The sequence below is a fragment of the Schistocerca gregaria genome, chromosome 4 (assembly GCF_023897955.1).
Source record: "Schistocerca gregaria isolate iqSchGreg1 chromosome 4, iqSchGreg1.2, whole genome shotgun sequence".
NCBI lineage: Eukaryota > Metazoa > Arthropoda > Insecta > Orthoptera > Acrididae > Schistocerca > Schistocerca gregaria.
The window spans coordinates 399,859,227-399,876,877 of NC_064923.1; positions in this window are offsets into that span (position 1 = coordinate 399,859,227).

The window sequence follows — 17,651 nt, forward strand, 5'->3', positions numbered from 1 at the left end:
CCCAGAGATTCGAATGGGGGACCATTTTGCCTCCGAAATATTTTACCCAAGAGGACGCCATCATCATTTAGCCATACAGTAAAGCTGCATGCCCTCGGAAAAAATTACGGCTGTAGTTTCTCCTTGCTTTCAGCCGTTCGCAGTACCAGCACAGAAAGGCCGTTTTGGTTAGTGTTACAAGGCCAGATCAGTCAATCATCCAGACTGTTGCCCCTGCAACTACTGAAAAGGCTGCTGCCCCTCTTCAGGAACCACACGTTTGTCTGGCCTCTCAACAGATACCCCTCCGTTGTGGTTGCACCTACGGTACGGCTTTCTGTATCGCTGAGGCACGCAAGACTCCCCACCAGCGGCAAGGTCCATGGTTCGTGTGGGTTGGGGGGTGGGGGAGGGGGAGGAACAAAATACCTATCATCATTAAGAAACTGACGATAAGTAATTTAATAAATTTAACGAACTAATACGTCACTCTGAAAATGTTTGGCATTTGATGAATTGATCCTCGTCTTATAATAAGCAAGCTAGTACAACACAAAGAAATATCGAAATTTCTTGACTTTTGTCAATTACATCCACTACCGAAGCAGGGTGGTAGAGTTCACATTCTGCATCCCACAATACACTGTACTTCTGTCACGCTGCAGTTGTTTCACAGCGTTGTAAATGTCTGCTGATGTGCAGAAATGGCCGGCTTTGCGCGCATACACGATGACAGAAACAGACGTCCTGCAGCAGACAAAAGCGCCGACTGTTGGCAAGTTTAGCGCGGGGTTAGCGACTCCACACAGAGCTGCGCCTCTTTCATCAGCCCGCTGTCCCGGGCTCGAGACGCCAGTCTGCAACATATCCAGCACAGGCACCGACGTCAAAAGCTAATTCGCTGCACGTAGTGATATGTTCTCATTACGATTTTTTGCCATTCATTAAAATCGGCGAAATTTTTATGATATTCATACTGAGACAAAAAAAATTGTGACTTTTTTTCTCGTTCTTCGTGATATCTGAGCTTAAAGTACTTTCAAACACGTTTGTGGTGGTAAGCGAACTGCTCTGTTTGAATATTCAACCATTTTCCCAACCCGTGTACAGCATAATACGAAGTGAAAGTTGTAGTAGTGGTTATACGTATGTTAATGCCTAATCGTATCTCAATGCACATCGTACGTCAATAACGTACCTTCCTGTGTTAACAGGCTGCTTGCCCACACTGCAACAGGCCGTAGATGAAAGTGCTAAATACTAAAGCAATAAAGCGAGTTTCGTATCAAAAATGTTATGAAATAATCGTGTGGCATTGCCGGTCGGGAGACCCCATTCGGGGAAGTTCGGCTGCCGAGTGAGAGACTTACTACAGTCGACGCCACGTTAAGCGACTCGTGTGCTGGTGATGAGGATGAAATGATGATGAGAACAACACAACACCCAGTCCACGAGCGGAGAAAATCACCGCCCCGGCCGGGAGTTGAACTCGGGCCCGCTGCATGGTAGGCAAGCACGTAACCACTTTTTTTTATCTCGTTTTATGTTGTTCGTTCAATTTATTCGGGGCGGACGTCCGATGACACCCATTTAGGTTCTTCACTCAGTTTTTTTGTTACAGAGGGTAGCTAACCCTCTGACCGAACACGCTGAGCTACCGTGCATTCATTCCACACAGCTGAGCAGGCGGACGAGTTTCGAATAATCATCCGCAGCTTCAAAAACACAATCGAGTGTACTCTAACAATACAGCACTAAAATTAATCAACTGCACTGAACGTCTTAAGATGAATATATTTTCAACATACAGATAACAAAAAGTGAGTAGCAAGGGAATATTATTGATTCTCTATTGAAAGTTGGTAAATACAAAGAGTTGACGATGATGATGGACAAACATGACATAAACATCTTGGCCATTCAAGAACCATATACCTAGATGAGGACACAATGGACATTCAAGGTTCAGGATTTATAAGGGCAAAAGGGCAGTCAAAATAGGCTTTTATTGTTCTTAAGAGGGTTGTGGTAACGAAGGATACACACTGATCAATGCGCAAGCACCAATAAGTGAAGACAACAGACGCAATCCCGAGAAAGTTCAACAGTTTAGGACCTTCTTGAAGAACAGTTAGAGGAAATACCATCTAAGAACATAAAGATCCTACTAGCTCACTTCAACGCTCAGCTGGGAATAGAACTGCGATTCAGATCAACAACTGGAAAGTATCCTGCTCACAAGTTGACTAACAGAAATGGTATAAGTCTCGTCAGTCTGTGTCGATCCTTCATTCTTTAGATAATGTCAACAAACAAAGAAACAGAAGACTTGGCGATCACCAGGCAATGTGTGTGGAGAGAAACAGACGATCATGTAGCAATCTCTAGGAGAGTAATTAAGCAAATGATGAGTGTAAAGTACAGAGAGGTGCCCAGTTTGACTCGGATCATTACCAAAATCAAAATGAATTTCATCCCTCTCAACAAGGCCGTGAAAACCGGAAATAAAATTCATAAATATGACGTTGCGAAGCTCAAAATCCATCAAGACGTATTGGGACAATACCTCCAGCAACTGACATTTGAATCCCATAAATGGACGGACATCACCTCCAACATTCAACAAGCAGCTAATACTGCAATTCTGACAGCTAAAAAGAGAAAGCATAGATGGTGGAATGAGGTTTCTGATGAGGTGGTAGTCCAAAGAACAAATGCATGTAAAAAGTGAAACTCGACCAGGAAGCCTGAAGATTCTGATGTATTCCGTGAAGTTCGAAAATATGCAGCCAGAACTCTACGAAGGGCTAAGCGATTGTATGAGAAACAGCAGTTAGAAAAAATTGATCAGGATTTCCGAAAAAACAATTCCAGAGACTTCTATATGACGTTAAAATCGAATTTGAAAGGATACCAAGCCCCTAGTCTTTGTTTTAGAGATAAAAATGGAAAGCTCGGCCTGACGAACAGAGAAAACTGCACGATCATATCTCGTTACTTTGAAAACCTACTTAATTGTGATGAACCGAAAGAATGATTCCTTGTACGTACCCCGATGCACAAACTACCCATCTCATGTCTACCTAGTAAAGAGCAGATCAAAGAGATCATCAACAACCTTAAGAATAATAAGGCAGTTGAAGAGGATTCAATAATGGCGGAACTACTGAAGCTGGGCAAATAATGAAACTCTAGATATACTAGTCCAACGTTTTGAGGAGAGCTGGAGAACTGGGATGACGCCAAATGAATGATAATCAGCTTTAATCCGTCCTCTACACAAAAAAGGCGATAAAAAGAATGTCAGTAACTATAGGGGCATCTCACTAGTATCTGTTCCATGTAAGATTCTCTCCAAAGCGATACAGAACACAATAGAAGGTCATCTTGACCAACTGATTTTGGAATATCAAGCTGGTTTTCGAAAGGGCCGTTCTTCCCCATAACAGATATTTAACCTGAAGAACATCATCAGGTACAAAAAAACTGCAGGAAATAACTACGTGGTCGTGTCTGCTGATTTTCAGAAGGCATATGACTCCATCGACCGACAGCCATTAATGAATATTTTGGAAGAGTTTGGGATGGATGATACATCAAGAAAGCTGCCAAAACTAACCCTCACTAATATATATCAGAACCCTTTACAATCAGAACGTGTGTAAGACAAGGAGCTGGACTATCCCCACTCCTTTTCAACTGCGTCTTGGAAAAGGACATTCGAGAGTGGAGAAAGTTGTTAGCCCAAGAAGAAATAAATGAAGAACGGTTCAGACTTGGTCCTAACAACAAAGGGGTGTACATCACCTGCTTGGCCTTTGCGGATGACCTGATCATTTTTGCTAACAACGTAGAGTCAGCAGTCAAAAAGATCAATAGGCTGTCAGAAATTGCTGAAAAAGTTGGACTCCAGATCTCTAATCAAACGACAAAATATATGACGAACATCTGTGATGGACCTGAATGAATTATCACTAGTCTGGGAAAAATCGGACGAGTTAAGAATTTCATGTACCTCGGTGAAGTCATCCATGATTAGAAGAAGAAGCAATGAATGTCAGAATAGGAAGTTAGAGACAGTTGTAAAACCTGACGGCTTATATGCATCCGAAACTTTGACCATGAATAGACAAGGTCAACTTGAGCGGCTGGAAAAGCGACAGCGTAAGATATTAAGGAAAATCCTAGGTAATAGATGGGTTGATGGATAATGGCGAATGAGAGCAAATGAGGACTTGTACAGCAAGACAGAACCTAACACAACATCCATTAAGAAGAGACGGGTGTTATTTCACAGTCATCTCATGAGGATGGACGGTGACCGATTAACAAAAAAAAAAAAAAAAAAAAAAAAAAAAAAAAAAAAAAAAAAAATGGAGTTTCATCCAATCTAAGAAAACAAGGCCAAGATGGTTCGAAGAATGTGAAAAAGATCATAGGCAGATTGGTATCTCAGAGAGAGAAATTCCTGACAGGAACAAATTTAGAAGATTGGTGAACAACTACCAAGGTTTGAAAATGGCATTAACGCCCAAAAGACAGAGAGGACCATTATCTAAAGAGCATAAACAGGTACTTCTTGGTGGCCTCAGGAGATACTGGCAGGAAGTCAAAGCTCGAACAAGAACAAGACCTATACACTAAAATGAAATTGGTTGTTACCACGCAGTAAACAGTGTGGTATCGATAGCTAGGATGCCACGGCGTAGCTGCCAGTTAAGTTGGTACAGGCCGGCCGGAGTGGCCGAGCGGTTCTAGGCGCTACAGTCTGGAACCGCGCGACCGCTACGTTCGCAGATTCAAATCCTACCTTGGTCATGGATGTGTGTGATGTTCTTAGGTTGGTTAGGTTTAAGTAGTTCTAAGTTCTAGGGGACTGATGACCTCAGAAGTTAAGTGCCGTAGTGCTCAGAGCCATTTTAAGTTGCCACTTCGACAGACAACGACGACAGCGCCCTCTAGCAGGCGCTGTTCAGCTCTACGAGGACTAATGTAGATTCAGCCCATTTGTTCAAGAGCAGACGGCCGGGACACTTCGCTTCAGCTTCACACCTACGTACTAAGTTATGTATGCCTCTGTGAATATTCATGCACCAGTAAACCACTTTTACTCACTCGCAGGACTGACGTGTTTTACCTCACCTGCTCCTATTCGCTTTCTTCATTCGGTCAACCTTTCAGTTTTACAGGAGCAGACCCACGCGCCGCCTTCCAGGCGGGATACAAAAAATAGGAGCTCAACTCGATAATAAAAAAAATTTATTACCATTTACTGCATAGTTAGCTATCGAATATTTTATTATCTACTACCGGTATTGAAATATCAGAGGCGTGCTGACAGTTGATAATTTCTATTCCAGAGGCACAGTTCGATGTTGTAGTATTGCTGATAGATCTCAACAGAACTGCTATGCATGTCTTTTTTTCCTTATTCTGAGTCTCTCTCTCTCTCTCTCTCTCTCTCTCTCTCTCTCTCTCTCTCTCTCTCACACACACACACACACACACACACACACACACACGCACAGACGCACACACAAAACTCAACACCTCTCATCTATGATATATCTCTCGCACTCGACGAGCATTACATGCACTCATTTGTTTGTTTAGTTACCTACCTCTCCTATTTCTTTATTTACTTGTCACCCAGTACTTTACGCAGAGTTATTTATAAGTACCTTCTAAGTTTCAGAAGACAAATGCACAAAAAATACAAGACATATGGAAAATAGACACGTATCAGTGGATAGAGCGTCTCTCCAGCTTTCTAACTCACATTACAGGTATTCAATACGGGGAACCATTTGTAACTTAATGTTATCAGTCACACTATAGGTGTTAGTTGCTGCAGTGCGAAGTCTCACTGCACGTTTTATTTTCATTCTTTTGACATATTTGAGCTGTTTGTTTTTACTTTATTTCACAACATATTACACTGTTAACACGCTAATTTAACAATATTTTAAAAATCCCTTAACACAATAAAATGTTTTTAATTTATAAGTAACTTTTTTTTACAAATATTTGGTGCTTTGTACACCATTTTATTTGCCTGTATTAAATTCGACAAGATGTCAAGCCTGACACTGGAGTCAGCTGCAGTAATCATCTTGCAAAATTGTGCTCTATCAATTGCAATCAACACTTTAATAAAAATGGCAAAGGTAATGTTAATCAGAACACTGGGAAGAGTTGTGGTCTAAATAACAATAGATTTATTCATTCTTAACATCACAAGACAAAAGAATCGCTAAAGAAACCGCATACAAATATTTTTAGTGGATAAATGCATTCAATTATATGCAGTCTATGGTGAACAAAGTGATCAGCTGAGGATCAATACACGACACTCACCAGAACTAATCGCTTTACCTGACTTCATATATGTGAATCCGTCGTATAACTGGCATGGCCCATAAAGTATGCTGCTATCAAGCGTCTATACTCTACTATTCCATAAAGAAAAATATGGTTCCAAAGAACAGGGTGCTGGAAACTATATATTGGAGCCCTACGCCATAGCAGCGCTCGCCGACTGCAGTCATGAACAGCAACAATCTGATGTTAACGTGGTGCGCCCAAAATAAATGCAAGTACGTGGTCTCGCGTCCAGCTGATTCGGAATGCAGATGCCTCCCTATGAGCCTCTGAAACCCTGGTGGATTACAGTGTGCAGGTGGACCCGTTTGCTGGTCTGCCAAACCAATTTGACTCCGTGACATGACTATGTATGACGGAATATGTCAAACGTTAGATGGCCTACTCAAAACAAATAAGTACATCCACGCATCACTTGTTGTGTGTGTGATTCAAGAAGCAGTACCTCTGATAGTTCAATAGTGACTGGCACAGGCTCTAAGTGGCACACTAGTCAAGGACACAAGTCTCAGCATTTGGCTGAAGACCTGCTGTTCTTTACTATCAAAGTGCCAGTACAAGAGTGTCCACTTCCCTTTCTCTCAGCTTTCCTCGCCAGCTAGGTAGCATAGCACATTGACATGCTTAGACTACACCTACTCAACTCAAGCCAATCATGAGGTGGAGCGTGGCATTTGAAGCTGGGAGACCGCCCCTTGTTCTTCACACACAGATTTGACCAACCAGCGACTTTAAAAATTAATTGGGAGAAAAGGTAAAAAGATACAGCGTCGTGGCCTCATTCCCACACGTTTACGCCATGTCTTTGCTAAAAGCATGACCTCGATTGAATCACAGCCTCCATAAAAATATCGTTATTTCCCTCATTTCGTCCATTTCGAACTTTCCAAGGACCAGCAGTAACCTTGCTAAAAGCCTCGTGCATTCACAAATATGTGTTGTAGCAGAGTCTGGACGTCTGGGCGCCAGAGACCTGTCCCACGGAAATTCGTAGAAACCCACGGTCGTCTCATCGGCTTCCTGCCTAACAGGAGCCCATCCTTTGCTTTATTGCCAGTCATCAACGCTCTTCTCGAGGCAGCAGCGACTCCTCGGCGCTAGTCAGCCTACCTGGACGAGGCCGCCCACCGACCGGCGCCATCCATTCTGTCTGCACAATGAGACCCAGGAACTGGGCAGTGCACAACCGTTTTCACCCAGGTTTCACAGAAAAAACTCTCTCCTCGTCCCTCTGCTCCCATACACTTTTACTGCAGTCGTTTAAATCGGAACTCTCTTTCTTTGAATGTAGGTAAATCTTACCACTATGTCTTCACTAGAGCATACAAGCAAGAGCATTAACTACTGCCAACCATTTCATCATATGAATGAAGTCAGATCGTATCCAAGTATAGCAACCAAGTAATAAGGATCATCTTCCCTAAGAACATTACGCAGCATAACACCTTATCAGAAGTGAGAGTGCCCTGTAATCTCTCACAACCTCCCCCTTCCTCTCAAAGTTATTTTTGGGAAGTGCCACACTTCAAAAAGGTTAGTGTGCCATGGAACAGAATAAATTGTGACACTTCAGTTGAGTCATTATCAAAGAAATAAACATGGATCAATCTTTGTTAACCATAAACCCCAGCACAATGTTATCCCCTGTCTTTACCACATTCAACTAGGGGTCATACATACACTTTCTGCTGCATGACTACAAAATTACAGTGAGAAACAAAAATGTGATGGATATACCATCGGGTCATATTCTTGTAGACACAGACTTTAGTGACAATTACTAAATGTTTACAGGCTCATGCAGACATTTATCTACTCATTCATCCTGAAACTGGGGCCAGAGAACGTTAGTTCCCAATTCATAATATAATATTTTTTTCTTGAGAATTCTCTGCTCCATGGAAAATTATTACCCCTGCTAAGTTATACACGTAGTTTCATTCATTCCTTGGCAGAACATCGATCACAAACGTTCTCACATTCAGCCAATATAAAATAATCATACTGTTCATGTGGAATGTGTCATCTGTTCAGCTTATTTCTTTAACATGTATCAGTCTGTTCCTTTAGTACTTATCGTGAGTGGGTAAAAGATTTGTAGGGTATCACTAGGAAATGCAAACTCAAATGTGCTTGTAGTGCTTTATATTCATATGTTATGTTGTGTGACGTGATCGTATACAATGTATCTGATGTCAAATTCAGAGAACAGATTTCGAAACAGTGCGATCCATCATCTCAGCAGGTAGTTCAAATACTAGATCAGTACGATTAAGGTGCCCCCTCAGCTGTTAAATTTGAGCAGCCAGCTATTTCTTGGGTTGAGTCCCTTGCTTGTGATCGCCTCATTCCGCACCGGCAGTTCGCGCTGGCCACGCCGAGTAAACAACCTTCCACACCACATAAGCAATTCACTAAACAGGTGGTTACACAGGCACCCAGTCTTGAGTCTTGCCCTAGGTGTTATTCACAGCACTAACGCCAAGACTGGTCAGCGTTATGCTTGTGGCAGGAAAGGACATCTACAATCTATATGTTTGCAACAGAACAAACATAAGAATTCGGCCCACCCACAAAACTCTAGTCACAAGGCCCATGTCGTTAATGCAGTATATTCCAAGTCTGCAACAGGCAAGCGTGCAGTTTCTTCAGTGATATGGTAGTCAAACAAACTTCTTGTTCATTTACCTACTCGTGGGAAAAGTGGGAAATTTCTCTTGGACGCTGGTGCCTCTGTCATATTGCTCAGTAGTCACACATATGAACTGTTAGGCTCTCCCCGCCTGTCTAAAACTAGCACGCAACTGACGGCTTATAATGAACAAGACATGTTCTTGGAACATGTACTTTGCCTGCTATGTATCGCTCGCATACGCGAACAGTGACTTTTACAGTGCTGCAATCACGCGAGTGTGAGAACATATTTGGTCTTGATTTCTTTTATTTGTTTGGCTTTAACATTCAGGACAATGTGTTGTCAGTGTCTGCATTCAGTGCAGTGTGTCCCACTAGTTTAATACCACTGTCGTTCCGAAGTCCAGCTTCAGTTACTGGATTTGCAAACATTAGCTTTCCTTGACTTTCACATGAATAACACTAGTCGCAAATAATTCAGGTGCATACATTCCATCCAGTGATGGGGGCTGGGGTGGGTGGTATCCGGCCACACCTTAAACTAACAAAGCCAAATCCTGCTGAGCCTGCACCGATCTGGGCCAAAGGCAAGAGAAAAAAAAAATATATATATATATGTTGCCTCATTTCCCGCTAGGAGGATCGCCTGTAATTGCAAAAATGACTCGTTCCAAATCAGAGAGAGAGGTTGCATTTACGGTCCACAGATTATGCAAATAACTAACGCAATTTGTATCAGAAGATTAGATGCTCTAATCACTCGTCTAGAAAAGGCATCAGAATATTACTCAAAACAAACAGAACACTACACTTAACATCAAAAAACCCTATTATTGTAGGACTAAATCTTATCAGAAACTATGTGACAGAATTAGAAAAGTTATCAGTGTTTCGAAATTTATATACCATTCCTTGTAGGAAATAATCTCTTGCAGCAACAACGTAGCAAAACTGAGATACGAAATACAACACCTTGGAAGTTACAAAAAAATTTTTAAAGGTGCAAATTAACTGATCGCAAATAGTCGCCAAACGCAATGGGTTAATAAACTTTCTCTGTGGGAAGTGAGTCTTTTGGGTTTGAATAGCTCCTAGAGAATAGCCCTCTGTTCCGAAGAAAGGTGTTCCCAAACAAGTTCATTAGCATTCTGCTGAGTCTTTAATGCAACCAGTGCATTTAAATATATTTTTTCAAGTAGATGAAACTAAATCAGTAAGCAAACGATGAAATAATGATCATCAGTGGGTTCTCATGTACTAAGTTACTCGCATAATAAAATTCGTCATAAGAATAGTTTCCCATACTACTTACAATACGCTGTTACAATAGTAAAGAAAAGCTAATCAGTTCTTTTTTTGTGATCTAAAGAATTTGTACACGCTTATTACAGACAAATATAACCCAGTGACAAATAGTCTGGATTTCAAAATAGCCTTTTACCTCTGGGCGCTACGTTTTCCTCACAACACACAGCATATTATTACCACTGAGTATATGTTGACAGCTTAGCTAAACCTTTTGATAATATGAATTCAATATGTAAGATATAATACTTTAGAATAGTCGACACAGCAGGTTCTTTGTTTCTATTTGAACTATCGAACAGAAAGCATTATATATTATTTTTATACATGTAACATAGAAACAGTCATTCTAAAGTTAATCCAAATAGGTCTGGGGTTTCCTGGAAATGTATCTGGAGTCCTTATTTTCTAACATGTACTAATGGTGTTCCATCAATAATATCATTTCTCAGTTGATGCAATACACAAACAGAAAACAGTACTACTACTAAAACTCATTATTTTAATCTGTTTAAACATTAAATTCGAGAATCAGATGGTGACGATATTTTGGATTACAAATATATCAGAATCCACATTGAGAAACCAACATCCTAGATCCGATAAAACACCTTACTACATGAGCGTTTACAGCACTTATTAGTATTCATATTTCCTCTCTACTAGGTATGTACTAGATTCTGTTTTCACAATAAATAGTACAAAACGTTGTAATTAATACTTGAAATGAAAACAATATTACAAGAGTTCAAGATTTTAAAGTAAGAATAGACAGGTGCAGTATACAAAGCATATTAAATGTCTTGTGGGTAATACAAATTACTTTAAGATGAAATTGAAGAACGTCCTAGACATCAGTTTCTATTCGTTGAAAGGTATCTTCGTAGGGATTCTTAAAACAGATTAGAGCAGTAGTGCTATAAGTTTTCATGACTTTTGAATCACTCTAATGTCATTTGAATAAAATGTATATCTTTGACGTCTTTCTTTGCCTCAAAGACTCCTCTGCATAGGATCAATGGAAAATGGTACACGTAGTGTAAAGTGGAAAGCCAGATTACCTCCTACCCATCTCGCAGAAACCGGCTGCAGCCTCCTCCTGTCCAGTTAAGGCGAGCAGCTTTCCGAGATGGATGTAACACTTCGCAACATCGGCGTGGTCGGCAGACTTGCAATCCAAAGACACGGCGTTCTGTAGGTACCTGTGATGCAGATGGGTTGTTGAGAGTTTCATCGTAGAAGTTCGTTTCTCGCGTTTGGTGCCTCTAAAGCCTAAAAATTGATGCAGATACTAACGTCATAACAAGTAACAACATTCCGACAGCAAACTTTTCTTTGAGGCGTAAAGACTGAGGTCTGCTCTTCCAGAATAATAGTAAAATGTGGTATCATCAGAAAGGCATAAGAAACGAGTCGCAAGCTTTGAAACGACTGCTGTTCACAGATGCATTTGTCCTGACATCCTGCGCCACAGAAAATTTCATCGCCGTATATGAAGCACTTACATTTTCTGCATCAGTGAAGACGAGGTTTGTGTTATACAGCTTCTTTCAAGTTGCAAGAGTTAATAACATTTACACTTTGTGTTGAGTGCAAAGCTGTCATTTTAGATTATAAACAAGAATCTTGCATAAATCATGAACTACTAAGTTTCATTGGTTGTTACACAGATTGTTTTATTACGTATTTCACAGCCTTTTCTGTGTTTCTAAGAGCATGTATGGAAAATAACTTTTTTAAGGAAAGGAAATCTAGAATGGCTGTAAAATTACAAAGTAAATCATATTAGAGTTATAGACGATTCGAAATAGCCACTCTCATAGACACATTACTAAATAAACCATCTGATACTGTATCGTCGTTTCACACAGATGTGCATCCATAACATAATCTGAATTCCATCTCTCTGTAGCCTACAGCAAGGAGCTCTTTTTGTACACTGTCGATTCGTATTACTAAGACCATCTTCTAGATGGGACAGCTGCTCCCCACGATGTACGTCACGTAATAAACACTGGCGAAATAATTTTGTATGGGGGCTGAAAATCTGCCTTTACGTAGTTTTCTGACTGATAGGGCTGAAGGAAAATAGTGATGATAGTATTCCTGGAATACAAAAAGTATAACTTATTTGGAAGCATTTCCAGCGCAACTTGATCGTAGATGGACTAATGACAGTATTGTTAATAACCAAAGGGAAAGAAGGAATGGCAAGATTGATAAAATCTTGAAATGACTGAGAGCATTGTTAGAAACCCTTTGAATGGACGAATGACAGCGTTGTTACTAACGTCCCTGACTGGAATAAGGACAGTATGTTAAAAGCTGATACGAATGGAATAATGACATCATTGTTAAAAACATGGAAAATATGGATCACCGCGTCCCACTGTCAGGTGTGGAGAACGATCAATTAGCATACGATAGGTAAACGGCTCGGCAACAAATCTGGCTAGACTGGAAGTAGACATAGCTCTGAAGCATATGTACAGTGTCTATGCCAATGCTAAAGATGTTTCGAGGATACAATCACTTGAATTTGAAACCGGATTACTACCGTCTGTCGACAACCGAGTCATGCTTCCTGCTTTGAAGCACGGATTATCTCGGGATAGTCGGGCGATAAAAGCCGGAGAATTAACTCTCCCACATCTTACCGGAGATACCGCTAAAGCATCAGAAAGATCTAGTCGGTTGATTTGGTTAGATGTGTCATATTTTTACCATGTTTGATTGATGTAGTATCTGTGAAAGAGGATATATCTCAGAAACACGATATACCATGCCATCTGGCTATTAATATATGCAGATGATTGGAAAAAAATTATCAATATTTGATAATACTTCTTTGATCACAAATCAAACAGATCTTATCCCTGTGGTAGCTCTTAAATCGTTGTTAACATCGTGTAATTCCTTCCCCCCAAAACCTTTAACTGCTGTGGAAACCAATGCAAACAACATCTTTCTTTGCTAAATCTACGAGTACTATCACCTGGCGTAGATACTTGAAACTGGTACATCTGCCGTTGTGCTTCAAGCTGTAGTTACTCCTGATTCGTGGGGGGTGTCCTAATATTAATGTGTATATAGACACTATTGGTAGGGAAAGTTTTGTACCTAAACGATATAGTAACTAGGAACACATGATGTGATTGGTTTTAAAATCTCATGAAGGAGTGTGCTCTATCAACCCTCATAAGCAGTTTCCGACATTTTCTCCTGTTTTCGTTGTTGTGAGACTTGAGGTTGTTTTGTGTAGCGTTTGTAAATATGACAGCTTCTACTCACTTAAGGGCTGTGTAATATATGAGTATTAAACTATTTGGAGGCTACTAGTAATTCTTCAGTTATAGAGTTTTATGGTGAGTCAAATTCCATACGTTTTAAAACTATTTATAGAACGGGTGGACGGTTAAGCCATACTTCGTCGGTCGTGCACCATCTTGTACATTGAGGAAGGGGAAGGTCTTGTACCCTGGAACGCGTGATATTTTCAAATGAAGTGAGTTTCATAATGTCTTAACAATTTTCACTGTCTTGATAATGGAAATATAAGTTCGTTTCTAATACCTCTTGTTTTATGTTTTTAACTTCCAACTGTTTTTTTTATAATACTTCTGCTTAATTTGGTTTCATTTACTGATTATTGGTGCATAGTACAGTAATAATGTAACAGACCGAAGATTAAAAAGGAACAGACAAGATTTTCTCGATTACAACACTTTTAAATTTGAAAAGGATGTTTGTTACTAGGTACACGACCATGTTATGCCTTGGAACAGTATTTCCATTTGCAAAGAGCTTACTTTATCGAAGTAATTTTTGTAATTATTATTATTATTATTATTATTATTATTATTATAGCGTTTACAGTCACGAGCTGAACAGATAAAAAGAGGAATAATATAGAGTGGTACTATTATTGTACATTTGCCTCATTTCTCTCCACAGACAAAGAAACAGAAACTCAAAATACTAAAAGCTTCATGACAGCCAGAAAGTAATTAGTTACCTTTCTTATATCGAAGACTTGAAACTATTTTCAAGAAATGACAAGACTACGTGAAATGCTAAATATTGCTATAAAGTATAGAGATGACTTATGCATGCAGCTTGGTATTCAGAAAAACATGTGAAATTAAGCGAAAACTTGTGAAAGCAGAGCTTATTCCTGTGGATGAAGATAGCTGTAGGTCAATCACACAAAACCGTTGTGACCACTGGGGCAGTCATCCCACTGGTACACCAGGTTGAAGATACCGGCTTGATAAAACACCGTGCCTGTTGCATGAAGAAGTCCAAACTGCTTGCTGTACATTCTCGTCCGACAGGGATCGTCGATCCTTGAAGGCTTTTTTTAAGAGACGGAAGGCGCGATAATCGCATGGAAATCGATCAAGACTACATGGAGGGTACTCGAGCGCCTCCAGCGTGAGTCGGCATAAATTCTACGTTACGAAGTTTGCGATATGGGGACGTGCGTTATCATGAAGCAGCGGCCCCCCTTGTCGCACCATTCCACAACGGTGGTTTCTGACAGACATGCCGTGCCATAAACATTCTTAAATGTATAGTGGAGTCCTACCGGTATTTGTCCTTCAGCAGCTAACAACCGTGACATTGTTGTACGTCCGTCAGATAAAAGACTATACCTCTTAAACGAGGTGTCTATTCCGTGTGATGGGAACGTGAATGATAAGGTGTATCAGAAGAAATTGTAATACTGTATATTGAGCATCGAGGTCCGTTGAATGTGGGTCGTTAAAACTGATATCATTCTCGCAATCACTGCTGCTCTGGAATCAATGCTACATAACATGAAGAGCGCTGTGGCTAGAATCCCAAAGTGCAGTAAAGACCGCCTATTGCTCGCGTAAGTTGTTGTAAAATCTTTTCCATGATGAATAAATTCGTTTCAGTTGTACTTGACTAATACTGTATTTGGATAAAATTGTACTGACAACCTGTGTTCTAGATGTAAAACTCATCCTCAGGCATTATAAAAACAAGGAAAACTAAGAGGGATTCTTCATAAAAACAATTAACATTAATTGTGAACGTCAAGTTACACCTAGGGTTGCGTACGAGAAAGTCGTATCAGCCATGTAAGAATCTAGCAAATTTATTAAGTAGCATGCGAGATCCCGAGCGGATGAGACATGTAAAGGCTCTCTGCGTCAATCAGTACCGCAACAGGTAAACGGGACCCAACCGAAAAAACATGAAAGGAACAACAAATAAGCACGCATTCCCAGGCTAACTTATGAACCAACTGCGAAAGAATATAAATGCGGCATGGGCTTATGAAATTAAAATGAAGATAAGTTGTAGAATGCCAATCTGTGACAAAGGCAGGAAAGACAACCGAAGAAACCATAGCTAACAACACGGCCGTACCCCCGCGCTTCCTACCAAGCGCCACTCGCTACTAATATCGCGAATACCACCTACTTATTCATGGCAGTAGTTAAGATATGCAAAACGAGGATAATGGAATGTAGTCGAATTAAGTCGGGTGATGCTGAGAGAATTAGATTAGGAAATGAGACACTTAAAGTAGTAAAGGAGTTTTGCTATTTGGGGAGCAAAATAACTGATGATGGTCGAAGTAGAGAAGATATAAAATGCAGACTAGCAATGGCAAGGAAAGCGTTTCTGAAGAAGAAAAAATTGTTAACATTGAGTACAGATTTAAGTGTCAGGATGTCATTTCTGAAAGTATTTGTATGGAGTGTAGCCATGTATGGAAGTGAAACAGGGACGATAAATTGTTTGGACAAGAAGAGAATAGAAGCTTTCGGAATGTGGTGCTACAGAAGAATGCTGAACATTAGATGGGTAGATCACAGAACTAATGATGAAGTATTGAATAGAATTGGGGAGAAGAGGAGTATGTGGCACAACTTGACAAAAAGAAGGGATCGGTTAGTAGGACATGTTCTGAGGCATCATGGGATCACAAATTTAGCATTGGAGAGCAGCGTGGAGGGTAAAAATGTTAGAGGGAGACCAAGAGATGAATACACTAAGCAGATTCAGAAGGATGTGGCTTGCAGTAAGTACTGGGAGATGAATAAGCTTGCACAGGATAGGGTAGCATGGAGAGCTGCATCAAACCAGTCTCAGGACTGAAGACCACAACAACAAAACAACAATAACAGTTAAGATAGGCCTAGTACAGACAAGCAATAAAATCAAGACAAGCAGTATATAATGCAACTGTCAAGAAATAGAAGTAACAAAAATGTGTAATGAAACTGTCAAAAAATTAATAAAACCACAGTAAAAATATAAAATTAATGAAACCATAGAATAAAATATAAAGAGGCCATACGGACATAACAGAAATAAAATATAATAATGGAAGATATGTCAATATACAGAGTACATCGAATTAAGAATGGAAGGCTATGAATGAAGATAATGCAACATAATGTATAGGGTAATCAGTTATTCGCCACAGAATGCTAAACTGCCAAGCTATAACAGTATCATCTGTTGATTTCAAGAAATCATTTGATTCTGTAGATACAGAAAAATTAGATAAAATCATTAGAAGATTTGGTGTCAAAACAAAATTAGCACGCAAATATCGTGAAACTCTTAAAAATACACAATCTAAAGCGAAGTGAATGAGAGAAGAATGAAAGACCACCCAGATGAACCAAAGAGTAAATAGTGTCTCCTCAACGACCATTCAGTGAACGTTGCTGCGTGTTGTCCTCCGCAGCAAGTACCGCGTTCACGCACACATGCTGACTGCTATTGATCGGTGATAAATGGTAGAATTTGCACGCCAGTACCGTAACTGGACGTCCACTGAGTGTCGACAGATCGCCTTTTCGGATAAATCACTTTTTATGATCCGTTGGACAGATGGACATGGGCGTGTACGCCGCGAAACGTCTGAAAGCGAACGCCCTGTAGCAAACGTCAGGGCGTTATGGTCTGCGAAATGTTTACGTGGCATTCTCTGGGTGATGGCATCATTCTGGAAGGCGCAGTGAATCAGGATAAGTATGCATCTATCCTTGGTAACCATGTCCACCCCTACAAGCACTTCGTTTTTCGTTTTTTCAGCTGCAAAAACAAAATTCATGAGTTCATGACATATGTAAGAAATGTACTAAAATCCGTACAAACACAAATATTAATGGTGAAATTAGAAAATTTAAATACCTTGTAGAAACCATGCAGCAAAGTGAGCTAGAATAATTTGCAATAGATACTAGGGATAATGAAATGGAAACAGCATATGATGTGACAAAAATCATCCACCATAAAAAAATGCAGATCTAGAAAAACAAAACTAAAATGTTATACCAAAGTGGTAGAGACCATAATTCTTA